Source organism: Podarcis erhardii (genome assembly GCF_964252035.2).
Source record: "Podarcis erhardii genome assembly, chromosome: 7".
Classification (NCBI taxonomy): Eukaryota; Metazoa; Chordata; class Lepidosauria; order Squamata; family Lacertidae; genus Podarcis; species Podarcis erhardii.
The window spans coordinates 1,100,902-1,127,414 of NC_138511.1; the positions used below are offsets into that span (position 1 = coordinate 1,100,902).

At 54.4% G+C, this 26,513-nt stretch overlaps 1 long non-coding RNA gene across 1 annotated transcript in view; it reads left to right on the forward strand.

The window, feature by feature from the left end:
- The first annotated feature begins 252 nt into the window (after positions 1–252).
- The window catches only part of LOC309346403, a 308,888-nt gene continuing 282,627 nt past the window's right edge, over positions 253–26,513 (forward strand). Inside the window, exons 1-2 of the long non-coding RNA XR_014158613.1 lie at positions 253–496; positions 576–742. This is a non-coding gene — a long non-coding RNA (uncharacterized lncRNA). The remainder of the gene's footprint in view (positions 497–575; positions 743–26,513) is intronic.

Here is a 26,513-nt window from a genome sequence, read left to right on the forward strand (position 1 = left end):
CTGTATCCTGCGCTCACCCCCACAACACTGGAGCACCCAGAACCCACACCTGAAGAGGGGGAGGGGGAAGGGGGGGCTTCGAGGGGGGATGGATGACAGGGGCTCAGGAGCAGAGGCACAGGAGGGGAAGCAAATGGAGAGCGAGGAGGAGGAATCCGAGGGGGGTGTAGGCAGTGACAGTGGTCAGAGGGAGTCCACGAGCCTCTCCAGCGAATCGGAAGATTCACAGAAGGGAGCGCCGATGACCAGGGCAAGGGGGGTGCCAAGGGGGAAACCCCAGAAGGAAGGGGCCAGCGGGGACTCCCAGAGCAGCAGTTGGAAATCAGGACCAGCTTCCCCACCAGAGCGCAGTGGGGGGGAGGAGTCCCAGGAATCGGGACCAGTGTTCTCACCACCAGCGAGAGGAGATGAGTCAGGATTGACCACGCCTCCATCGGAGAGCGGGGAAACGGTCAAGAGGAAGGTTACCGGCTGGGCGCGCGCGCCAAGTTCAAATGTACAGGCGAGCGGCACAGCAGGTAGCCCGGATAGGGAGCCAGGTCCTAAAGCCCGCCGGAAGGAGGGGCAAGACTCAGGGGGGTCAGCGTCAGAAGAGTCCAGAAAGGAGGAAACCCCAGGGGGCAGAAGGACCCAGAGGAGGAAAGAACAACGGAAGAGGTGGAGTAAGGCTAGAGTCTTAAACTGGTGTCTAGGAGGCGGAGACTCAGATGGAGCTTCGCCGGTCTAAGCTCTAAGACGTAGAGTTGCACGCTGCGATTTGGAAATGGAAACTAATCTTCAATAAAGACTTTTATACGTTATTACTGGCTAGCGTGGGTCCTCTGTGAGCTGGGACCTGGAGGCAACTCTGACAATAGGAGTTTTGGTTGCATCTCAATAGAAAGAGAACAAATAAGCTTTAATTGTTCTTTCGGTGTTCTTTCGGTGTTCATTCACCCACATATCAAAGCAAAGTGTAATGAGCTTAAACAAAGCAAAACCGGTTTTGGGTTCCATCTACATAGAATGAAGAATCTTGGATGTCGTGTATTTCAAGTTCTTTTGTGTAAATGCACATTGACCCAGAAATCGCAAAGTGTATATAAAGAGACCAAAATAACAAAACACCGTTTTTTCGCTTCCATATGCATAGAAAGAAGAATAAGCTCAACACCATGCAAATTGAAAGAAGGCCAATCAATGCTTATTCGTCTTCTTTCTACGCATATGGAAGCAAAAAGAGGCTGTTTTGTTATTTTGGTCTCATTACATACACTTTGCGATTTCTGGGTCAATGTGCATTTATACCAAAGAACCCGAATTGAAATACGCGACATCCAAGATAGGAGTTTTGGTCCCATCTCAATAGAAAGAGGACGAATAAGCTTTAATTGTTCTTTCAGTGTTCTTTCGGTGTTCATTCACCCACATATCAAAGCAAAGTGTAATGAGCTAAAACAACGCAAACCCGGTTGTTTTGGGTTCCATCTGCATAGAAAGAAGAATCTTATTTCAAGTCGTCTTCTTTGGTGTAAATGCACATTGAGCCTGAAATGGCAAAGTGTATGTAATGAGACCAAAATAACAAAAGACAGTCTTTTCGCTTCCATATTCATAGAAAGAAGACTAATAAGCTTTGATTGGCCTTCTTTCAATTTGCATGGTGTCTCGTCTTCTCTCCCTGGTGGGGAATGCACTGGCCCCGATGCTTGGGACTCTTCCCCCCCACTCCGCTCTGGTGGGGAAGCTGGTCCTGATTTCCAACTACTGCTCTGGGAGTCCCTGCTGCCCCCTTGCTCCTGGGGCGTTCCCCTTGGGAACCCCCTACCCCTGGCCACTGGCGCCCCCTTCTGTGAATCTTCCGATTCGCTGGAGAGGCTCATGGAATCCCTCGGACCACTGTCATCTCCTACACTCCCCTCGGATTCCTCCCCCTCGCTCTCCATCTCCTCTCTTCCCTGTGCCTCTGCTCCTGAACCCCTGACATCCACCCCCCCTCGAAGCCCCCTTCCCCCCTCCCCCTCTTCTGGAGTGGGTTCTGGGTGCTCCAGTGTTGTGGGGGTGAGTGCAGGATACAGTTCTTCCCCCGTGGCGTGCAGCCAGCTGGAAAAGTCCGGGAAGTTCTCCATGGTCTCGTCGACGGCGATCTCCTCTGCTTCCATCTCTTGTGAGGTGTGTTCGAACCCTGGATCGTCCCCCAACTCGCCCATGACCCCCTCTCCCCCTGTCGCCTGGGATGACACTGCGTGCCATGGTCCTCTCGGCAGTTCTCTGCGCCAGCCCACCTCAGGTTGATCTTCCCACCAATAAGATCCGCCTGTGCCAAACCCTGAGAGCGATCCCTCTGGGGAGTTAGTCTCCAGCGCCGTCTCGTCAGCTGAAGAGAAACCCTGGAAAGTGCTCCTCTACCGCATAGTACGGTACCCAGCTGTTGACGCTGGACGGGGTACCTTCCCTGGCGAGGAGATATTCAACCCCCTCTTCCCCCCATCTCGAGTCCAAAATCTCCGTGACCTCGTTGAGCGGCTCCGCCCTCGGCGAGCCCCCCTTCATGGGTGCGTCTCTGAGCGGGCTAGGAGCTGTCCCTGGCGCCTGGAACCTGTGAGGTGCCTTGTAGGGCGTGAGCACCGATCTATGAAAGACCGGGTGCATTCTGGATCCCTCCGGGAGTGTCAACCGGAAGGCCACTGGGTTGATCTGTGCCTCAACTTGGTAAGGGCCTAGCTGCTTGTGTCCGAGCTTCTTCTTAGCTAACGATCTGGCCGGCACTGCCTGGGCTGCTAACCAGACCCAGCCCCCCACCCGGATGTCCTCCCCAACTCTCCTGTGTCTGTCCGCTTGCATTTTGTACGCGTGCTTAGCTAGCTCTAACTGCCTTCGGAGTTGCTCGTGGACCTCCTGTAACTCTGCTGCCAAGGCCTCTGCTCCCTGCGGCTCCCCCTCCCCCTCTTTCTCTAACCCCGGGAAGGTTCTGGGATGCCGCCCATTGTTGGCGAAAAACGGTGTCACCCCCGTGGACACGTGTTTCGTGTTGTTGTAGGCAAACTCGGCCAGCGGCAGGTAGTCCACCCAGGTCGAGGGCTGCTGGTTTGCGTAGCATCTCAGGTACTGCTGCATGATGGCGTTGACCCTCTCTGCTTGTCCGTTGGTCTGCGGGTGTCTTGCCGACGCCAGGTTGACCTTGACGTTCAGGATGCCCATCAGCTTTTGCCAGAAACTCAAGATGAACTGGCGCCCCCGGTCGGACAGGATAGACCGTGGTAGGCCGTGCACCTTGAATACGTGGTCTATGAACAGCTTGGCTGTCTGTTCCGCTGTGGCCACCTTTGCGCATGGAATGAAGTGGGCCATCTTGGTGAACATGTCCACGACCACGAGTACTGCTGTTTTGCCCCTCGAGCTGGGCAGATCAGTGACAAAGTCCAGGGCCACCCTCTCCCACGGTTCGAGCGGGGTCTGTAGCAGTTCCAACAGTCCCGCCGGAGGCCTGTGTACTGGCTTGGCCCTTTGGTATGTGTCGCACATAGTGACGTAATCCGCGACTTCTCCCCACATCTTGGGCCACCAAAAGTCCCTGGCTACTAATTCCACCGTCTTGTCCTTGCCAAAATGTCCGGCGCTGGGTGCGTCGTGTAACTGTTGCAGTACACTCGCGCGGAAGTCGTCTCCCAGCACGTAGATGGCCCCTTTGCGGATGAGCAATCCGTCGCGTATCTGGAACTCGTCGTCCTTCGCTGTGCCTCTTCGCACTTCCTCCATCTTGGAACGTGCGAAGGAATCCGTTCGCAGCGCACGACGTATTGCTTCCAGGTCCACGGTGGCCGAAGCGCATGCCCACGCTTTAGGTGCAAAAATGTGTTTGGCCGCCACCGGTGCTGCTTCCTCGAGATACTGCGGCTTCCTGGAAAGCGCATCAGCCATGATGTTGTTGTCTCCCGGGATATATTCAATCCTGAAGTCGAAATCCGCAAAGAACTCCGCCCAGCGGATGTGTCTCTGGTTCAGGAACCTCGCCGTGCGCCAGTACTCCAGGTTCTTATGGTCCGTGCGGACCTGCACCGTGTGTTTGGCTCCGATGAGGAAGTGCCGCCACGCCTTGAAGGCTGCATGAATGGCCAGCAACTCTCTGTCCCAGATGGTGTAGTTCTGCTCCGATTTGCTGAGTTTCCTGGAGTAGAAAGCGCACGGCCTCCAGTCCCCTTGCGGATCTTGCTGCAACAGGACTGCCCCCACGGCTCTGTCGGAGGCATCCGTCTCAACCCTCATGGGTTTGCTGGGGTTCACATGTAGCAGTTGTTCTTCGGACGCGAAGAGACGCTTGAGTTTCTGAAAGGACTGGTCCGCCTGCTCCGTCCAGATGAACTTCTTCTTCTTGGAGCTGAGGGTGTCCGTGATGGCCGCCGTCTGCATAGCGAAACCCTTGATAAACTTGCGATAAAAGTTGGCAAAGCCGACAAACTTCTGGACCTCCTTCCGATTGCGCGGGCTTTTCCAGTCCAGCACCGAGCGGACCTTGGCGCTGTCCATGGCTAGTCCCTTGTCGGACAGCTTGTAGCCCAGGAAATCCACCTCCGTCATGTCGAACTGGCACTTCTCCAGTTTGGCGTAAAGTCTGTGCTCCCGTAGTCTCTGCAGGACTTCCGTGACATCTCTCTCGTGGGCCTCCTGCGATTACGAGAAGATCAGAATGTCGTCCAGGAAGCAGACGCACTTCTTGTAGAGGAGCCCCGCTAACACGTAATGCATGAAGGCTTGGAAGCAGTGGGAGCCATTTTGTAAACCAAACGGCATAACTCTATATTCATAGGTGCCTAGGGGCGTAAACATGGCCGTCTTCCACTCGTCGCCCTCCCGCATGCGTATAAGATTGTACGCCCCACGTAGATCCAACTTGGTGAAGATGCGTCCCTTCCTCACTGTCTCCAACAGGTTGTCGATCTTGGGCATGGGGAATGCTGTGGGCTTCGTCCTCGAATTTATGACCCGGTAATCAACTACAAGCCTCTTTTGGGGCGTGTCCTTTTTCTTCACGAAGAACACAGGACTGCCCCCCACTGCTTTGGATTCCCGGATGAATCCCCGCTTCAAGTTGTGATCTATGAACTCCCTGAGCTCTTGCAGTTCGTCTTCAGACATGGAATACAGTTTTCCAGTCGGCAGCGTCGCCCCTGGCAGGAGGTCAATCTTGCAGTCGTACGGTCTGTGGGGAGGTAGTTTGTCCACCTCCTTCTCGCAGAAGACCTCCAAAAACCCTCTGTACTTGTCAGGTACCGCTTGCAGCATGCCCAAGTGTAACTGCGGTCCATCTTCTGGCCCCTCATCTTCCTGGGTAGGCAGTATGCAGTTTGCTGTGCAGTAGGAGGAGCCGAAGGTCAATTGGCGCTGGTACCATGCCAATGCTGGACTGTGCCTGTCCAGCCAACTCATGCCCAACACTATGGGCGTGTCCGACAGTCGGGTGACGTTGAAGCTGATGACTTCGCGGTGATTTCCAATTTGCATCACCATTGGCGGCGTTTGCTGTACCACCTGTCCCCCCAGCAATTCTCTGCCATCGACTGTCACTACTTTCAGGGGCATCGTGGCCGGCAGGAGCGCTATGCTATGTTGCTTGATGAAATCCACTCCTATAAAGTCTGCATTGCTACAAGAGTCAATGGTAATAGGGACTTCCTTGGTGAGCCCATTGGGAAGCTGGAGCGCTGCGGTGAGCTGCACCACTGGTTTGGGTGGGAGGGGGTCTGTGGGCTGCAATATTCCTGGGGACTGCTTCACTGACTCGTCTGGCTGGCCCCCAGTGGCTCTGCTTCCAGCCAGACTTCGTCGTTTCCCTGCTGTGGTTCTCTCTGCTGAACTGCTTCTGTCACTGTCGCTGAGGCTGCAGTGTGCTTGTGGAGCCTCTGGGGGCACTCTTTTGCCATGTGCTGAGCACTGTCGCAGATGTAACACTTCCTGTTCCCTCTAGGAAGCTTCGCTTTGACTGCTCCCGGTGTTAGGGCTCTGGCTGCTGACTGAGCCTTGGCACCACCTATCTCCATTGGCTCCTCTCCCCCTCCCAGCGGAGGCGTGGATTGAGCGCGTGCTGTTTCCCTGGGAAAGAAGGGAGGTGCTCTCGCTGGCGTGCGTCCCCAACGCCCTTCGTCTTTGCTCCAAGGACGTTCTTCCAGCCTCACCCCAATCGTCAGCGCTCTCTGGGCCACGTCTTTAGTGGTCTGGGGTCTCTCCTCCCTTGCAATTTCGTCTTTCACAGCCCCGTTCAACCCCTCCCAGAACAGGTCCCTGACGGCAGCTGAATTCTTTTCCCATCCCAGCACGTTGACCAATGCAAAAAAGCGGGAGTGATATTGCCTTACAGTGGCTCTGCCTTGTTTCAATCCATGTATCTCTTTTCTGGCGATATCTACATCAATCTCTGATAAAAAGCATGCATCCATCGCTTTAATGAAGGCATCCGCATTTTGGAGGGCTGTATCTTTATCTCTCCAGAGATTGCGCAACCACGCTTTAGCTTCTCCATGGAGATGAGTTATTATGAAGCCTACTTTCTCCTGCTCATCTCTAAAGTCCTTCTCCAGCAACTTTAGCGCATAAACCACGTCTGCTCTGAAGTTAGGATACTGCTGCAGATTCCCATCGAAATGAGACACAAGGCTCCCTCCTCTCTTTCCCAGCCCAATCCCCTCTGGTCTGGGTCCCGGTAGCCCCTGTTTAGTCAATACTTCCAACCTAGTTTGCAGATCCTGGCAGGCAGCAGCTGCTTCCGCCGGTGGCGGATAACTCATTCTGAAGCTGACCGGACACAGGTTAGAGCTCAATGTCGAGCCTACCAAGTGGCGGTAGCGACGGCGAAGAAAACTTTCTTCGCCGCCTCTATTGCATCTGCAGAAAACAGCAGCAGGAGACTTTTTCAGGTGGTCCGCAATTTAGCGGAACCACCTGCTACATCGGGGCCCAGTACAGGCCACACGATCTCCTGCAATGATTTTGCAAAGTTTTTTGCAGATAAAGTCGCTCAGATTCGGGAAGAGGTAGATGCCACCGTGGGAGCAGGGCTGGGGCGGGAGAGTGCTAGAGTCCTGTCTAGTCAAATTGCATGGGATCAATTCCAATCTGTTACCACCGAGGATGTGGACAGGCTGCTTGGACGAGTGAAACCAACCACCTGTCTCCTTGATCCTTGCCCATCCTGGCTTATAAAAGCTAGCCGGGAAGGACTGGGTGATGGGCTTCGTGGGGTGGTGAATGCTTCCCTCCGTGAGGGAGCCTTCCCAGACCCGCTGAAAGAGGTGGTTATCAAACCACTTCTTAAAAAACCATCTTTAGATGCGGCCACGATGGCCAACTATCGCCCAGTCTCAAATCTTCCATTCTTGGGCAAGGTGATTGAGCGAGTGGTTGCTGAACAACTCCAGGCACGCCTGGAAGAAGCGGACCATTTGGATCCCTTCCAGTCGGGATTCAGGCCTCATCATGGGACTGAAACTGCCTTGGTCGCACTGGTTGATGATCTCCGGCGGGCCAGGGACAAAGGTGAGAGCTGTTTCCTGGTTCTGCTGGATCTCTCAGCGGCGTTTGATACCATCGACCATAACATCCTTCTGGACCGTCTTGAGGGGCTGGGAGCTGGGGGCACTGTCATACAGTGGTTCTGCTCCTTCCTCCTGGGCCGCGTTCAGAAAGTGGTGGTGGGGGATGAGTGTTCAGACCCCTGGGCTCTCACTTGTGGGGTGCCTCAGGGTTCTGTCCTCTCCCCCATGCTTTTCAACATCTACATGCAGCCGCTGGGAGAGATCATCAGGGGGTTTGGGCTGGGTGTTCATCAGTATGCGGATGATACCCAGCTCTACCTCTCTTTCAAATCAGAACCAGTGAAGGCGGTGACGGTCCTGTGTGAGTGTCTGGAGGCGGTTGGAGGATGGATGGCGGCTAACAGATTGAGACTGAATCCTGACAAGACAGAAGTACTGTTTCTGGGGGACAGGAGGCGGGCAGGTGTGGAGGACTCCCTGGTCCTGAATGGGGTACCTGTGCCCCTGAAGGACCAGGTGTGCAGCCTGGGAGTCATTTTGGACTCACAGCTGTCCATGGAGGCACAGGTTAAATCCGTGTCCAGGGCAGCTGTGTACCAGCTCCATCTGGTACGCAGGCTGAGACCCTATCTGCCTGTGGACTGCCTCGCCAGAGTGGTACATGCTCTGGTTATCTCCCGCTTGGACTACTGCAATGCACTCTACGTGGGGCTACCTTTGAAGGTGACCCGGAAACTACAACTAATCCAGAACGCAGCAGCCAGACTGGTGACAGGGAGCGGCCGCCGAGACCATATAACACCGGTCTTGAAAGACCTACATTGGCTCCCAGTACATTTCCGAGCACAATTCAAAGTGTTGGTGCTGACCTTTAAAGCCCTAAACGGCCTCGGTCCAGTATACCTGAAGGAGCGTCTCCACCCCCATCGTTCTACCCGGACACTGAGGTCCAGCACTGAGGGCCTTCTGGCGGTTCCCTCATTACGAGAAGTCAAGTTACAGGGAACCAGGCAGAGGGCCTTCTCGGTAGTGGCGCCCTCCCTGTGGAACGCCCTCCCACCAGATGTCAAAGAGAACAACAACTACCAGACTTTTAGAAGACATCTGAAGGCAGCCCTGTTTAGGGATGCTTTTAATGTTTGATGTATCATAGTATTTTAATATTTTTTTGGAAGCCGCCCAGAGTGGCTGGGGAGGCCCAGCCAGATGGGCGGGGTATAAATAATAAATTATTATTATTATTATTATTATTATTATTATTATTATTATTATTATTATTATTCGTCTTCCCTCTTCCTGGATGCCAATATTTCTGCGTTAAGTTTTGTCACTGCGTTTCGCAGGGTTGCTATTTGCTCTTCGGTAGTCATTTTGTCCTGCTTTCGTGAGCTCGCGAAGCACCAATCTTCGCCCCTCCTTGCGTCCACTCACGTTGCGAGGTTTTAAAAGGAGACGGGACTTACTGTCAGGGCTGCCTCCAGGTCCCAGCTCACAGAGAACCAACGCTAGGCTGAGGTAATGTACAAAAGTCTTTATTAAAGTCCAGTTTTCATTTCAAAGCCACAGCGTGCAGCACTACGTCTTGAACTCTAGATCGGCGAAGTCCCGTCTGAGTCTCCTCCCCCCTGACACCAGTTTAAGATCCTAGCCCTGCTCCACCTCTTGCGCTGCTCTCTCCTCCTCTGGGTCCTTCTGCCCGCTGGGGCATTGCTCTTTCTGGACTCTTCCGACGCTGAGTCACTTAGCTCCTCCCCCTGCCTCCGGCGGGCTTTAGGACCCGGTTCCCAATCCTCATTCTCTGCTGTCCCGCACTCCTGTACATTTGAACTTGCCTCTCGCGCCAACCCAGTGACCTTTCTCCTAACCGTCACACTACTTGTGTCACTGCTTCCCCCTTCTGGGACACTGGCCGGATCTGACCTCCCCCCCGTTGTCCGACTCTCCGATGGAGGCGTGGTCAGCCCTGTCTCGTCTTCTCTCCCTGGTGGGGAATGCACTGGCCCCGATGCTTGGGACTCTTCCCCCCCACTCCGCTCTGGTGGGGAAGCTGGTCCTGATTTCCAACTACTGCTCTGGGAGTCCCTGCTGCCCCCTTGCTCCTGGGGCGTTCCCCTTGGGAACCCCCTACCCCTGGCCACTGGCGCCCCCTTCTGTGAATCTTCCGATTCGCTGGAGAGGCTCATGGAATCCCTCGGACCGATGTCATCTCCTACACTCCCCTCGGATTCCTCCCCCTCGCTCTCCATCTCCTCTCTTCCCTGTGCCTCTGCTCCTGAACCCCTGACATAAGCTTTAATTGTTCTTTTGGTGTTCTTTTGGTGTTCACTCACCCACATATCAAAGCAAAGTGTAATGAGCTTAAACAAAGCAAAACCGGTTGTTTTGGGTTCCATCTACATAGAAAGAAGAATCTTGGATGTCGCTTATTTCAAGTCGTCTTCTTTGGTGTAAATGCACATTGACCCTGAAATGGCAAAGTGTATGTAATGAGACCAAAATAACAAAACACTGTCTTTTCGCTTCCATGTGCGTAGAAAGAAGACGACTAAGCTATGATTGAGCTCATTTCAATTCTCATGGTGTTTTTTGAGTGTGCACCAGAATCGCCCCCAACCCAAGCAAAAAGGCATTTTGGGTTCCATCTACATAAAAGGAAGATGATAAAGCTCTGATTGGGCTTATTTCCAATTGTTGCTTTTGGGGTTAGAATGTACATTCACCCAAAAATCACAAAGTGAACAATATGTTATCAGCCCAAATAAAGCATAGGTCTTTCGGTTCCAATCCAATAGAAAGAGGACGAATAAACTTTCATTTTTCTTTCGTTGTTCATTCAGCCACAAATAGCAAAGCGAAGTGTAATAAGTCTAAACAAGGCAAAAGAGGTTGTTTTGGGGTCCATCTACATAGAAAGAAGAATCTTGGATGTCGCGTATTTCAAGTCGTTTTCTTTGGTGTAAATGCACATTGACACAGAAATCGCAAAGTGTATGTAATGCGACCAAAATAACAAAACAGCATCTTTTTGCTTCCATATGCGTAGAAAGAAGACGAATAAGCTTTGATTGGCCTTCTTTCAATTCGCATGGTGTTTATTGGGTGTGCACCAGAATCTCCCCCAACCAAAGCAGAAAGGAGTTTTGGGTTCCATCTACATAAAAAGAAGATAATAACGCTCATTTCCAACTGTTGTTTTTGGGGTTAGAATACACATTCACCCAAAAATCACAAAGTGAAAAATATGATATCAGCCCAAATTAAGCATAGGTGTCAGGGGCTCAGGAGCTGAGGCACAGGGAAGATGGGAGATGGAGAGCGAGGGGGAGGAATCCGAAGGGAGCGTAGGAGGGGACAGTGGTCCGAGGGATTCCATGAGCCTCTCCAGCGAATCGGAAGATTCACAGAAGGGAGCGCCAGTGGCCAGGGGCAGGGGGGTCCCAACGGGAACGCCCCAGGAGCAAGGGGGCAGCAGGGACTCCCAGAGCAGTAGTTGGAAATCAGGACCAGCTTCCCCACCAGAGCAGAGTGGGGGGGAAGAGTCCCAGGCATCGGGGCCAGTGCTTTCCCCACCAGGGAGAGGAGACGAGGCAGAGTCTACCACGCCTCCCTCGGAGAGTCGGACAACGGAAGGGAGGTCAGATCCGGCCAGTGTCACGGAAGAGGGAAGCAGTGATAGATTCAGTGTAACGGTTAGGAGAAAGTTCCCTGGGTTGGCGCGAGAAGCAAGTTCAAATGTACAGGAGCGCGGGACAGCAGAGAATGAGGATTGGGAACCGGGTCCTAAAGCACGCCGGAGGCAGGGGGAGGAGCTAAGCGACTCAGCGTCGGAAGAGTCCAGAAAGGGCAATGCCCCAGAGGGCAGGAGGACCCAGAGGAGAAGAGAGCAGCGCAGGAGGTGGAGCAGGGCTAGGATCTTAAACTGGTGTGGAAGGGGCGGAGACTTCGTTGATCTAGAGTCTAGACGTAGGGCTGCACGCTCTGGCTTTGAAATGGAAATTAAACTTCAATAAAGACTTTTGTACATAACATCAGCCTGGCGTTGGTCCTCTGTGAGCTGGGACCTAGAGGCAGCTCTGACAATAGGACTTTTGGTTCCATCTCAATAGAAAGAGGACGAATAAGCTTTAATTGTTCTTTCAGTGTTCATTCACCCACATATCAAAGCAAAGTGTAATGAGCCTAAACTAAGCAAAACCGGTTGTTTTGGGTTCCATCTACATAGAAAGAAGAATCTTGGATGTCGCTTATTTCAAGTCGTCTTCTTTGGTGTTTTCAGGGGCTCAGGAGCAGACACACAGGGGAGAGAGGAAACGGAGAGCGAAGGGGAGGAATCTGAGGGCAGTGTGGGGGAGTATGACAGTGGCCCGAGAGATTCCATGAGCTTGTCCAGTGATTCAGAGGATTCCCAAAGGGGGGCGCCGATGGCCAGGGCGAAGGGGGTCCCAGGGGGGACACACCAGAAACAAGGGGCCAGCGGGGACTCCCAAAGCAGCAGTTGGAGATCAGGGCCAGCTTCCCCACCAGAGCGGAGTGAGGGAGAAGAGTCTCATGTATCAGGGCCAGTGTCTCCCCCAGCAGGGAGAGCAGATGAGGCAGGGCTGATCACGCCTCCATCAGAGAGTGAGGGAACGGAGGGGAAGTCAGGTCCAGCTAGCCTTCCCGAAGAGGGAAGCAGTGACAGGAGCAGTGTAACGGTCAGGAGGAAGGTCACTGGCTGGGCGCGAGCACCAAGTTCAAATGTACAGGCGCGCGGGACAGCAGAGAACCCGGATTGGGAACCGGGTCCTAAAGCCCGCCGGAGGCAGGGGGAAGAGTCAGGGGACTCAGCGTCAGGAGTCCAGAAAGGGCAAGACCCCAGGGGACAGGAGGACCCAGAGGAGGAAAGAGCAGAGGAAGAGGTGGAGCAAGGCTAGAGACTTAAACTGGTGTCTGGGGGGAGGAGACTCAGACGGAGCTTCGGCGGTCTAGAGTTTAAGACATAGAGCTGCACACCATGGCTTTGAAATAGACACTGAACTTCAATAAAGACTTTTGTATATAACAAGAACTGGCGTTGGTCCTTTGTGAGCTGGGACCTGGGGCAGCCCTGACAGTAAGCTCCGTCTTACAATAAAACCCTCGCAGCATGAGTTGGCGCAGCGAGGGGCAAAACTTGGTGTTTTGCGAGCTCACGAACATTGGCAAGGATGACTACAGAGGACAATGTGAAAGAGCTGACAGCAGCTTTCACGGCACTTTACGCAGACGTAGCAGCTTCCAGAAAGAGAGAGGAAGAAGCAACAGCGCTCTGCCGGGATCTGCAAGCCAGGTTGGAACGTTTGGGCAAAGAGGGGCTGCCGGGACCCAAGCCGGAGGGAGTTTGCCTCGGGAAAAGGGGGGGCAGCATAGTAGCCCACTTCGATGGGAACCTGCAGCAGTATCCTAACTTCAGAGCAGACATAGTTTTCGCGCTCAATTTGCTTGGGAAAGACTTTAGAGATGAGGAGGAGAAAGTAGGCTTCATAATAACTCATCTGCATGGGGAAGCTAAATCGTGGCTGCGCAATTTATGGCGCGAAAATGATCCCGCCCTCAAAGATTCAAAAGCCTTTATTGCGGCTATGGACAGTTGTTTTAAATCAACGGTAGATGTGGACGTGGCCAGGAGGGAAATGCATGGGCTGAAACAGGGCAAAGCCACTGTGAGACAATATCACTCCCGCTTTTTTGCGTTGGTAAATGCGCTGGGCTGGGAGAAGGACTCCGCTGCCGTCCGAGATCTGTTCTGGGAGGGGCTAAATGGGGCTGTAAAAGATGAAATAGTGAGAGGGGAAAGACCCAACAGCACCACTGAAGTCGTCCAAAGAGCGCTGGCCATAGGGGTGCATCTGGAAGAACGCCCTTGGAGCAGGGATGAGGGACATATGGGACGCACACCAGCCAGAACAACTCCTTTCCTACCCAGAGAGACAGCGCGCGCACAGTCCACGCCTCCAGTGGGAGGGGGAGAAGAGCCGATGGAGATAGGTGGTGCCAGGGCTCAGACAGCAGCCAGAGCCCAAACACCAGGAGCAGTCAAGGCGAAGGCTCCTAGAGGGAGCAGGAAGTGTTATATCTGCGACAGTGCACAGCACATGGCCAAAGAGTGTCCCCAGAGGCTCCAGAAGCACACTGCAGCCTCAGTGACAGTAAAGGGAGCAGTTCAGCAGGGGGAACAGCTGCAGGAAAACGACAAAGCCTGGCTGGAGGCAGAGGCACTGGGGCCCAGCCAGGCGAGTCAGTGAAGCAGCCCCCAGAGATTTTACAGCCCACAGACCCCCTCCCGCCCAAACCAGTGGTGCAACTCACCGCATCGCTCCAGCTGCCCAATGGACTCACCCTGGAAGTCCCTATTACCATTGACTGCAGTAGTAATGCAGACTTTGTAGGGGTGGATTTCATCAAGCAACATCGCATAGCGCTCCTACCAGCCACGATGCCCCTAAACGTCATCACGGTCGATGGCAGAGAGCTACTGGGAGGACAGGTGGTACAGCAAACACCACCAATGGTGATGCAAATTGGAAATCACCGTGAAGTCATCAGCTTCAACGTCACCCACCTATCGGACACGCCCATAGTGTTGGGCATGAGTTGGCTGGACAGGCACAGCCCGGCTTTAGCATGGTACCAGCGTCAATTGACCTTCTGCTCCTCCTACTGCGCAGAACACTGCATCCTGCCCAGCCAGGAAGATGAAGGGCAAGAAGATGACCCACGGCTGCACTTAGGCATGGTGCAAGCAGTACCCAACAAGTACAAGGCGTTTTTGGAGGTCTTCTGCGAGAAGGAAGCGGACAAGTTGCCTCCCCACAGGCCCTACGATTGCAAGATTGACCTCCTGCCGGGGGCGACGTTGCCGACTGGGAAACTGTATTCCATGTCTGAAGACGAACTGCAAGAACTCAGGGAGTTCATAGATCACAACTTGAAGCGGGGATTCATCCAAGAGTCCAAAGCAGTGGGGGGCAGTCCCGTGTTTTTCGTGAAGAAAAAAAACACGTCCCAGCGGAGGTTGATAGTTGATTACAGGGTCATTAATTCCAGAACAAAGCCCACGGCATTCCCCATGCCCAAGATCGACGACCTGCTCGCGACGGTGAGGAAGGGACGCATCTTCACCAAGTTGGATCTTCGAGGGGCGTACAACCTTATACGCATGCGGGAGGGCGATGAGTGGAAGACGGCCATGTTTACGCCTTTAGGCACCTATGAATATATAATTATGCCGTTTGGTTTACAAAATGGCTCCCATTGTTTTCAAGCCTTCATGCATCACGTGTTAGCAGGACTCCTCTACAAGAAGTGCGTCTGCTTCCTGGACGACATCCTGATCTTCTCGGAATTGCAGGAGGCTCACGAGAGAGATGTCAAGGAGGTCCTGCAGAGACTACGGGAGAACAGACTCTACGCCAAACTGGAGAAGTGCCAGTTCGACATGATGGAGGTGGATTTCCTGGGCTACAAGCTGTCCGACAAGGGACTTGCCATGGACAGCACCAAGGTCCACTCGGTGTCGGACTGGAAGAGCCCGCGCAATCGGAAGGAGGTCCAGAAGTTCGTCGGCTTCGCCAACTTTTACCGCAAGTTCATCAAGGTGTTTGCCATGGAGACGGTGGCCATCACGGACACCCTCAGCTCTAAGAAGAAGAAGTTCACCTGGACGGACCAGGCGGAGCAGTCCTTTCAGGGACTCAAGCGTCTCTTCACGTCCGAAGAACAGCTGTTACACGTCAACCCCTGCAAACCAATGAGGGTTGAGATGGACGCCTCGGACAGAGTGGTGGGGGCAGCCCTGTTGCAGCAAGATCCGCAAGGGGACTGGAGGCCATGCACATTCTACTCCAGGAAACTCAGCAAGTCGGAGCAGAACTACACCATCTGGGACAGGGAGTTGCTGGCCATTCATGCAGCCTTCAAGGCGTGGCGGCACTTCCTCATCGGAGTCAAAGACACAGTGCAGGTCCGCACGGACCATAAGAACCTGGAGTACTGGCACACGGCGAGGTTCCTGAACCAGAGACACATCCGCTGGGCGGAGTTCTTTGCGGATTTCGACTTCAGGATAGAATACATCCCGGGAGACAACAACGTCATGGCGGATGCGCTATCCAGGAAGCCGCAGTATCTCGAGGAAGCGGCACCAGTGGCGGCCAAACACATTTTCGCACCGAAAGCGTGGGCGTGCGCCTCAGCCATCGTGGACCTGGACGCGGTACGGCGCGCGGTGCAGACAGATTCGTTCGCACAATCCAAGATGGAGGAGGTGCGGAGAGGCACAGTGAAGGACGACGAGTTCCAGATAGGCGACGGACTGCTTATCCGCAAAGGGGCCCTCTACGTGCCGGGAGACGACCTCCGCGCGAAAGTACTGCAACAGTTACACGACGCGTCCAGCGCCGGGCACTTCGGCAAGGACAAGACGGCGGAATTAGTAGCCAGAGACTTTTGGTGGCCCAAGATGAGGGGAGAAGTCGCGGATTACGTCACTAGGTGCGACACATGCCAAAGGGCTAAGCCAGTACACAGACCGCCGGCGGGGCTGCTGGAACCGCTACAGACGCCGCTCGAACCGTGGGAGAAAGTGGCCCTGGACTTTGTCACAGATCTGCCCAGCTCGCGAGGCAAAACAGCGGTACTCGCGGTCGTAGACCTGTTCACCAAGATGGCGCACTTCATTCCTTGCGCGAAGGTGGCCACAGCGGAACAGACCGCCAAGCTGTTCATAGACCACGTGTTCAAGGTTCACGGCTTGCCGCGGTCCATCCTGTCCGACCGAGGTTGCCAATTCATCTCAAGCTTCTGGCAGAAGTTGCTGGGCATCCTGAACGTCAAGATAAACTTAGCGTCGGCACGACACCCGCAGACCAACGGACAAACGGAGAGGGTCAACGCCATCATGCAGCAGTACATGAGATGCTACGCGAATCAACAGCCCGCGACCTGGGTGGACTACCTACCGCTGGCCGAGTTTGCCTACAACAACACGAAGCACGTATCCACGGGGGTGACACCGTTCTTCGCCAACAATGGGCGGAATCCCAGAACCTTCCCGGGGTTAGAGAAAGTGAGGGAGGGGGAGCCACGGGGGGCAGAAGCCTTGGCAGCGGAATTACAGGAGGTCCACGAGCAACTCCGAAGGCACTTAGAACTAGCAAAACACGCCTACAAAATGCAGGCAGACAGGCACAGGAGAGTGGGGGAAGACATGGGTGGGGGACTGGGTCTGGTTAGCAGCCCAGGCAGTGCCGGGCAGAATGTTAGCTAAGAAGAAGCTCAGACACAAGCAGCTAGGGCCTTACCAAGTCGTGGCACAGATCAATCCGGTAGCCTTCCGGCTGGCACTCCCGGAGGACTCCAGAATGCACCCGGCTCACACCCTACAAGGAACCCCACAGGTTTCAGGCGCCAGGGAACGCACCAGACCCACCCCGCAAATCGCCAACAAGGGGGGGTCACCGGGGGCGGGGCCACTCAACGAGGTCACAGAGATTTTAGACTCGAGATGGGGGGGAAGAGGGGGTTGAATATCTACTCGCCAGGGAAGGTACCCCAGCCAGCGCCAACAGGTGGGTACCGTACTATGCCGTAGAGGAGCCCTACCTCAAAGACGAGTTCCATGCACTCTTCCCACACAGACCTATGCCGGCAGATTATTTCGACGACTACCTTTTCACACCCACACTTTCAGCCAGCACGTTCCAGGGATTCTCATCAGCCGAGGAAACGGCGCCAGAAACAAGCTCCCCAGAAGGATCACTCTCGGGGTTTGCCACAGAACGCTCTTATTGGTGGGACGATCAACCGGAAGTGGGTTGGAGGGGGCCTTTACAGGCAGCATCCCCCGAGGCAACGGGGGGGGGGGGGGAGACGGAGATGGACGTGTTGGGGGAGGATCCTGGGTTCGAGCACAGCTGCAGAGAGATGGAAGCAGAGGAGATCGACGTCGACGAGCCCATTCCGGACTGGCCGGACCCAGCCGGCCAGCTGCACACCAGAGGGGAAGACCTGTACCCCGCGCTCACCCCCACAGCGCTGGAGCACCCGGAACCCACACCCGAAGAGGGGGAGGGGGGAAGGGGGGGCTTCGAGGGGGGATGGATGCCAGGGGCTCAGGAGCAGAGACACAGGGGAGAGAGGAAACGGAGAGCGAAGGGGAGGAATCTGAGGGCAGCGTGGGGGAGTATGACAGTGGCCCGAGAGATTCCATGAGCTTGTCCAGTGATTCAGAGGATTCCCAAAAGGGGGCACCGATGGCCAGGGCGAGGGGGGTCCCAGGGGGGACACACCAGAAACAAGGGGCCAGCGGGGACTCCCAAAGCAGCAGTTGGAGATCAGGGCCAGCTTCCCCACCAGAGCGGAGTGAGGGGGAAGAGTCTCATGTATCAGGGCCAGCGTCTCCCCCAGCAGGGAGAGCAGATGAGGCAGGACTGATCACGCCTCCATCAGAGAGTGAGGGAACGGAGGGGAAGTCAGGTCCAGCTAGCCTTCCCGAAGAGGGAAGCAGTGACAGGAGCAGTGTAACGGTCAGGAGGAAGGTCACTGGCTGGGCGCAAGCACCAAGTTCAAATGTACAGGCGCGCGGGACAGCAGAGAACCCGGATTGGGAACCAGGTCCTAAAGCCCGCCGGAGTCAGGGGGAAGAGTCAGGGGACTCAGCGTCAGAAGAGTCCAGAAAGGGCAAGACCCCAGGGGACAGGAGGACCCAGAGGAGGAAAGAGCAGAGGAAGAGGTGGAGCAAGGCTAGAGTCTTAAACTGGTGTCTGGGGGGAGGAGACTCAGACGGAGCTTCGGCGGTCTAGAGTTTAAGACGTAGAGCTGCACACCATGGCTTTGAAATAGAAACTGAACTTCAATAAAGACTTTTGTATATAACAAGAACTGGCGTTGGTCCTTTGTGAGCTGGGACCTGGGGCAGCCCTGACAGGTGTAAATGCACATTGACCCTGAAAACGCAAAGTGTATGTAATGAGACCAAAATAACCAAACACTGTTGTTTTGCTTCCATAGGCGTAGAAAGAAGACGACTAAGCTTTGATTGGCCTTCTTTCAATTCGCATGGTGTTGAGCTTATTCTTCTTTCTATGCTTATGGAAGCGAAAAAATGGTGTTTTGTGATTTTGGTCTCTTTCCATACACTTTGCGATTTCTGGGTCAATGTGCATTTATACCAAAGAACACGAATTTAAATACGCGACATCCAAGATAGGAGTTTTGGTTTCATCTCAATAGAAAGAGGACGAATAAGCTTTAATTGTTCTTTCGGTGTTCATTCACCCACATATCAAAGCAAAGTGTAATGAGCTAAAACAAAGCAAACCCGGTTGTTTTGGGTTCCATCTACATAGAAGAAGAATCTTGGATGTCGCTTATTTCAAGTCGTCGTCTTTGGTGTAAATGCACATTGACCCTGAAATGGCAAAGTGTATGTAATGAGACCAAAATAACAAAACAGCGTCTTTTTGCTTCCATATGCGTAGAAAGAAGACGAATAAGCTTTGATTGGCCTTCTTTCAATTTGCATGGTGTTTATTGGGTGTGCACCAGAATCTCCCCCAACCAAAGCAAAAAGGAGGTTTGGGTTCCATCTACATGAAAAGAAGATAATAAAGCTCATTCACCCAAAAATCACAAAGTGAAAAATATGTTATCAGCCCAAATTAAGCATAGGAGTTTTGGTTCCATCTCAATAGAAAGAGGACGAATAAGCTTTAATTGTTCTTTCGGTGTTCATTCACACACATATCAAAGCAAAGTGTAATGAGCCTAAACAAAGCATAAACCGGCTGTTTTAGGTTCCATCTACATAGAAGAATCTTGGATGTCGCTTATTTCAAGTCTTCTTTGGTGTAAACGCACATTGAGCCTGAAAACGCAAAGTGTATGTGTCAGAGTTGCCTCTAGGTCCCTCTCCAGCGAATCGGAAGATTCACAGAAGGGGGCGCCAGTGGTCAGGGCAAGGGGGGCCCCAAGGGGGAAACCCCAGGAGCAAGGGGCCAGCGGGGATTCCCAGAGCAGCAGCTGGAAATCAGGACCAGCTTCCCCACCAGAGCGCAGTGGGGGGGAGGAGTCCCAGGTATCGGGGACAGCGCATTCACCACCAGCGAGAGAAGATGAGTCGGAATTGACCACGCCTCCATCGGAGAGCGGGGGAACGGTCAGGAGGAAGGTTGCCGGCTGGGCGCGCGCGCCAAGTTCAAATGTACAGGCAAGCGGCACGGCAGGTGAAGCTTGGCAGAACTGAATGGAGCATTTTCCAAAACCTTGCCCCAGCCTTTTGCCTCGCAGCCACGCTCAGCTCCATGCCCCTCTGTCTATGGAGCGCAACCTTCTTCCACTTCAATCAGGCCTTATGGTTGCTTAAGAACAGAAGAAAAGGCTGTGCTGGGTCAGGCCAATGGCCCATCTAGTCCAGCCTCCTGTTATCACAGTGACCAACCGGATGGCCGTGGGAAACCAGCAAGCAGCACCCAAGCGCGTGAGCCCTCCCCGCTCCTGAGGTTTCCAGCAACTGGGATTCAGAAGCATGGAGGCAGAGCAAAGCATTTCGCATGCGCAGAGGTATTTGTCTGCTTGCACATGTGAGGAAACGCTTGTATCAGGTGGTCCGCCAGAAACAAAAGGGTCTCCTTGTGCTCAGGTCAGGAGCAAATACAAGGAGCAGGTGTGGCAACAAGAGAGCACTCAACAAAATACCCCCCCCCCCACAAAACTGGCTGACTGACCGAACCCAAAGGGTGCTCATCAATGGTTCCTCTTCATCCTGGAGAAGAGTGACTAGTGGGGTGCCACAGGGTTCTGTCTTGGGCCCGGTCTTCTTCAACATCTTTATCAACGACTTGGATGATGGACTCAAGGGCATCCTGATCAAATTTGCAGATGGCACCAAACTGGGAGGGGTGGCTAACACCCCAGAGGACAGGATCACACTTCAAAACGACCTTGACAGATTAGAGAACTGGGCCAAAAGAAACAAGATGAATTTTAACAGGGAGAAATGTAAAGTATTGCACTTGGGCAAAAAAAATGAGAGACACAAATACAAGATGGGTGACACCTGGCTTGAGAGCAGTACATGTGAAAAGGATCTAGGAGTCTTGGTTGACCACAAACTTGACATTAGCCAACAGTGTGACGCGGCAGCTAAAAAAGCCAATGCAATTCTGGGCTGCATCAATAGGAGTATAGCATCTCCTATACTCCTGGAGGGCCCTGCTCCTCCTGCCACTCACCATCTGGCCCGGGGCGGGGCCTGACAGGCCCATAAGGACTGCTGGACTCTGCTGCCCAGGAGGACTCTCCTGCTGGGTGTCTGAGGGCCCTGCTCCTTCCTGCCACTCACCATCTGGCCCGGGGCGGGGCCTGACAGGCCCATAAGGACTGCTGGACTCTGCTGCCCAGGAGGACTCTCCTGCTGGGTGTCTGAGGGCCCTGCTCCTTCCTGCCACTCACCATCTGGCCCGGGGCGGGGCCTGAAGGCCCATAAGGACTGCTGGACTCTGCTGCCCAGGAGGACTCTCCTGTTGGGTGTCTGAGGGCCCTGCTCCTCCTGCCACTCACCATCTGGCCCGGGGCAGGGCCTGACAGGCCCATAAGGACTGCTGTGCTCTGCTGCCCAGGAGGACTCTCCTGCTGGGTGTCTGAGGGCCCTGCTCCTCCTGCCACTCACCATCTGGCCCGGGGCGGGGCCTGACAGGCCCATAAGGACTGCTGGACTCTGCTGCCCAGGAGGACTCTCCTGCTGGGTGTCTGAGGGCCCTGCTCCTTCCTGCCACTCACCATCTGGCCCGGGGCGGGGCCTGACAGGCCCATAAGGACTGCTGGACTCTGCTGCCCAGGAGGACTCTCCTGCTGGGTGTCTGAGGGCCCTGCTCCTTCCTGCCACTCACCATCTGGCCCGGGGCGGGGCCTGACAGGCCCATAAGGACTGCTGGACTCTGCTGCCCAGGAGGACTCTCCTGTTGGGTGTCTGAGGGCCCTGCTCCTCCTGCCACTCACCATCTGGCCCGGGGCGGGGCCTGACAGGCCCATAAGGACTGCTGGACTCTGCTGCCCAGGAGGACTCTCCTGCTGGGTGTCTGAGGGCCCTGCTCCTCCTGCCACTCACCATCTGGCCCGGGGCGGGGCCTGAAGGCCCATAAGGACTGCTGGACTCTGCTGCCCAGGAGGACTCTCCTGTTGGGTGTCTGAGGGCCCTGCTCCTCCTGCCACTCACCATCTGGCCCGGGGCGGGGCCTGACAGGCCCATAAGGACTGCTGGACTCTGCTGCCCAGGAGGACTCTCCTGCTGGGTGTCTGAGGGCCCTGCTCCTCCTGCCACTCACCATCTGGCCCGGGGCGGGGCCTGAAGGCCCATAAGGACTGCTGTGCTCTGCTGCCCAGGAGGACTCTCCTGTTGGGTGTCTGAGGGCCCTGCTCCTTCCTGCCACTCACCATCTGGCCCGGGGCGGGGCCTGAAGGCCCATAAGGACTGCTGGACTCTGCTGCCCAGGAGGACTCTCCTGCTGGGTGTCTGAGGGCCCTGCTCCTCCTGCCACTCACCATCTGGCCCGGGGCGGGGCCTGACAGGCCCATAAGGACTGCTGTGCTCTGCTGCCCAGGAGGACTCTCCTGTTGGGTGTCTGAGGGCCCTGCTCCTCCTGCCACTCACCATCTGGCCCGGGGCGGGGCCTGACAGGCCCATAAGGACTGCTGTGCTCTGCTGCCCAGGAGGACTCTCCTGCTGGGTGTCTGAGGGCCCTGCTCCTCCTGCCACTCACCATCTGGCCCGGGGCGGGGCCTGAAGGCCCATAAGGACTGCTGTGCTCTGCTGCCCAGGAGGACTCTCCTGTTGGGTGTCTGAGGGCCCTGCTCCTCCTGCCACTCACCATCTGGCCCGGGGCGGGGCCTGACAGGCCCATAAGGACTGCTGTGCTCTGCTGCCCAGGAGGACTCTCCTGTTGGGTGTCTGAGGGCCCTGCTCCTCCTGCCACTCACCATCTGGCCCGGGGCGGGGCCTGACAGGCCTCACGGGGACGATTGCTGTCACTGCTGCTGCGGCCCAGGGGGATCCGGAGGGGTGCAGAGTTCCTTTTAAAATGTTTTAAAATTTTCCTTTTCCTTTTTATTTCTTTATTATTATTATTATTGTGATTACTATTATTGTATATGCAGGGGTGGGGTGGGGCTGGGATGGATGTTTAGTTGGGAATTTGTTTGATTTTGATGGATTGTAATTTTTACAGTTTTTTATTTGTATTGTTTTTTGGGGTTTCTTTTTTGTTTTGTTTTCATTGTTTTAATGCCTTACTTTGTTTTTAAGGGGAGGGGTCAGGGCTGCCGGGGAGTGGGTCCCAGCCAACAAAATGGCTGCGGCATGTTCCACAGGGGGGGATGCGTTGGGACAACCGATCTCAGTGATCTCGGGTAGGAGGAGGAGTTACGCTAAGACCAGACCATGTCATTACAGAGAAGGCAGGTTTAGTTGTTGTCTGAGGACTATCCCTGCCTCCAGGTCTGGTCCTGACCAGATGGATACTAGAATCAGCAAGGGATACCCACATGACCTGAAGGTGCTGCTGTGCAATGCCAGGTCAATGATTCATAAGACCACTGCCATCCATGACCTGATCATGGATGGAGGATTTGACCTGGCATGTGTAACAGAGACTTGGTTGAATGAAGCAGATGGGCCTGTTCTTGCCGCTGCTTGTCCACCAGGTTTCTCTTACGCACAGCAACCCAGGCCTTGTGGGCGGGGAGGGGGGGTTGCAGTGATTTTTAGGAAGTCATTAGTTTGCACCAGGCGTCCTATTGGGAAGACCCAGTTTTCTGAGTGCATGTTCTGGAAGTTGGGCAATAGGGGCAGTACAGGATTCCTTTTGGTGTACCGACCTCCCCGCTGCACCAAGGATTCCCTGCCCGAGCTGCTTCAGGTCGTGGCGGATGTTCTCCTGGAGACGCCTAGTTTGGTTGTCCTAGGGGATTTTAATATCCATGCCGACACGACCTTACAAGGGGCCGCTCGGGACTTCGTGGAAAGCATGGCCTCCATGGGGCTGTCCCTGAATAAGTTTGGCCCAACCCATAGCCGCGGACATGCCTTGGACCTGGTGTTTACCTCTACGGATGTTGGTGATCTGACACTAACTAAAAGTGAAACAAAAGAAGTGCCATGGTCAGATCACTTCCTGGTGCAACTGGACTTCTCCGCGACCCTTCCCCTCTGCAGGGAGGTGGGACCGATTCGGATGGTCCGCCCCCGCCACTTAATGGATCCAAATGGTTTCCAGAGAGTGGTAGGGGATGCTTTATCCCATGTTGATGGCCTTTCAGTTGATTCCCTGGTGGCCCGCTGGAATGTGGAGTTAACCAGGGCTATTGACTGTTTGGCTCCGAAGCGCCCTCTCCGATTGCATGGAGCCCGGAGAGCCCCGTGGTTTTCCACGGATCTGAGGGCAATGAAACAATCGTTGAGACGGCTAGAGCGCCGGTGGCGGATAACTCATTCTGAAGCTGACCGGACACAGGTTAGAGCTCAATGTCGAGCCTACCAAGTGGCGGTAGCGACGGCGAAGAAAACTTTCTTCGCCGCCTCTATTGCATCTGCAGAAAACAGCAGCAGGAGACTTTTTCAGGTGGTCCGCAATTTAGCGGAACCACCTGCTACATCGGGGCCCAGTACGGGCCACATGATCTCCTGCAATGATTTTGCAAAGTTTTTTGCAGATAAAGTCGCTCAGATTCGGGAAGAGGTAGACGCCACCGTGGGAGCAGGGCCGGGGCGGGAGAGTGCTAGAGTCCTGTCTAGTCAAATTGCATGGGATCAATTCCAATCTGTTACCACCGAGGATGTGGACAGGCTGCTTGGACGAGTGAAACCAACCACCTGTCTCCTTGATCCTTGCCCATCCTGGCTTATAAAAGCTAGCCGGGAAGGACTGGGTGATGGGCTTCGTGAGGTGGTGAATGCTTCCCTCCGTGAGGGAGCCTTCCCAGACCCACTGAAAGAGGCGGTTATCAAACCACTTCTTAAAAAACCATCTTTAGATGCGGCCACGATGGCCAACTATCGCCCAGTCTCAAATCTTCCATTCTTGGGCAAGGTGATTGAGCGAGTGGTTGCTGAACAACTCCAGGCACGCCTGGAAGAAGCGGACCATTTGGATCCCTTCCAGTCGGGATTCAGGCCTCATCATGGGACTGAAACTGCCTTGGTCGCACTGGTTGATGATCTCCGGCGGGCCAGGGACAAAGGTGAGAGCTGTTTCCTGGTTCTGCTGGATCTCTCAGCGGCGTTTGATACCATCGACCATAACATCCTCCTGGACCGTCTTGAGGGGCTGGGAGCTGGGGGCACTGTCATACAGTGGTTCCGCTCCTTCCTCCTGGGCCGTGTTCAGAAAGTGGTGGTGGGGAATGAGTGTTCAGACCCCTGGGCTCTCACTTGTGGGGTGCCTCAGGGTTCTGTCCTCTCCCCCATGCTTTTCAACATCTACATGCAGCCGCTGGGAGAGATCATCAGGGGGTTTGGGCTGGGTGTTCATCAGTATGCGGATGATACCCAGCTCTACCTCTCTTTCAAATCAGAACCAGTGAAGGCGGTGACAGTCCTGTGTGAGTGTCTGGAGGCGGTTGGAGGATGGATGGCGGCTAACAGATTGAGATTGAATCCTGACAAGACAGAAGTACTGTTTCTGGGGGACAGGAGGCGGGCAGGTGTGGAGGACTCCCTGGTCCTGAATGGGGTAACTGTGCCCCTGAAGGACCAGGTGTGCAGCCTGGGAGTCATTTTGGACTCACAGCTGTCCATGGAGGCACAAGTTAAATCCGTGTCCAGGGCAGCTGTGTACCAGCTCCATCTGGTACGCAGGCTGAGACCCTATCTGCCTGTGGACTGCCTCGCCAGAGTGGTGCATGCTCTGGTTATCTCCCGCTTGGACTACTGCAATGCACTCTACGTGGGGCTACCTTTGAAGGTGACCCGGAAACTACAACTAATCCAGAACGCAGCAGCCAGACTGGTGACAGGGAGCGGCCGCCGAGACCATATAACACCGGTCTTGAAAGACCTACATTGGCTCCCAGTACGTTTCCGAGCACAATTCAAAGTGTTGGTGCTGACCTTTAAAGCCCTAAACGGCCTCGGTCCAGTATACCTGAAGGAGCGTCTCCACCCCCATCGTTCTACCCGGACACTGAGGTCCAGCACCGAGGGCCTTCTGGCGGTTCCCTCACTGCGAGAAGTCAAGTTACAGGGAACCAGGCAGAGGGCCTTCTCGGTAGTGGCGCCCTCCCTGTGGAATGCCCTCCCACCAGATGTCAAAGAGAACAACAACTACCAGATTTTTAGAAGACATCTGAAGGCAGCCCTGTTTAGGGATGCTTTTAATGTTTGATGTATCATAGTATTTTAATATTCTTTTGGAAGCCGCCCAGAGTGGCTGGGGAGGCCCAGCCAGATGGGCGGGGTATAAATAATAAATTATTATTATTATTATTATTATTATTATTATAGATCAAGGGAAGTAATAGTGCCACTGTATTCTGCTCTGGTCAGACCTCACCTGGGGTACTGTGTCCAGTTCTGGGCACCACAGTTCAAGAAGGACACTGACAAACTGGAACGTGTCCAGAGGAGGGCAACCAAAATGGTCAAAGGCCTGGAAACGATGCCTTATGAGGAACAGCTAAGGGAGCTGGGCATGTTTAGCCTGGAGAAGAGGAGGTTAAGGGGTGATATGATAGCCATGTTCAAATATATAAAAGGATGTCACATAGAGGAGGGAGAAAGGTTGTTTTCTGCTGCTCCAGAGAAGCGGACACGGAGCAATGGATCCAAACTACAAGACAGAAGATTCCACCTAAACATTAGGAAGAACTTCCTGACAGTAAGAGCTGTTCGACAGTGGAATTTGCTGCCAAGGAGTGTGGTGGAGTCTCCTTCTTTGGAGGTCTTTAAGCAGAGGCTTGACAACCATATGTCAGGAGTGCTCTGATGGTGTTTCC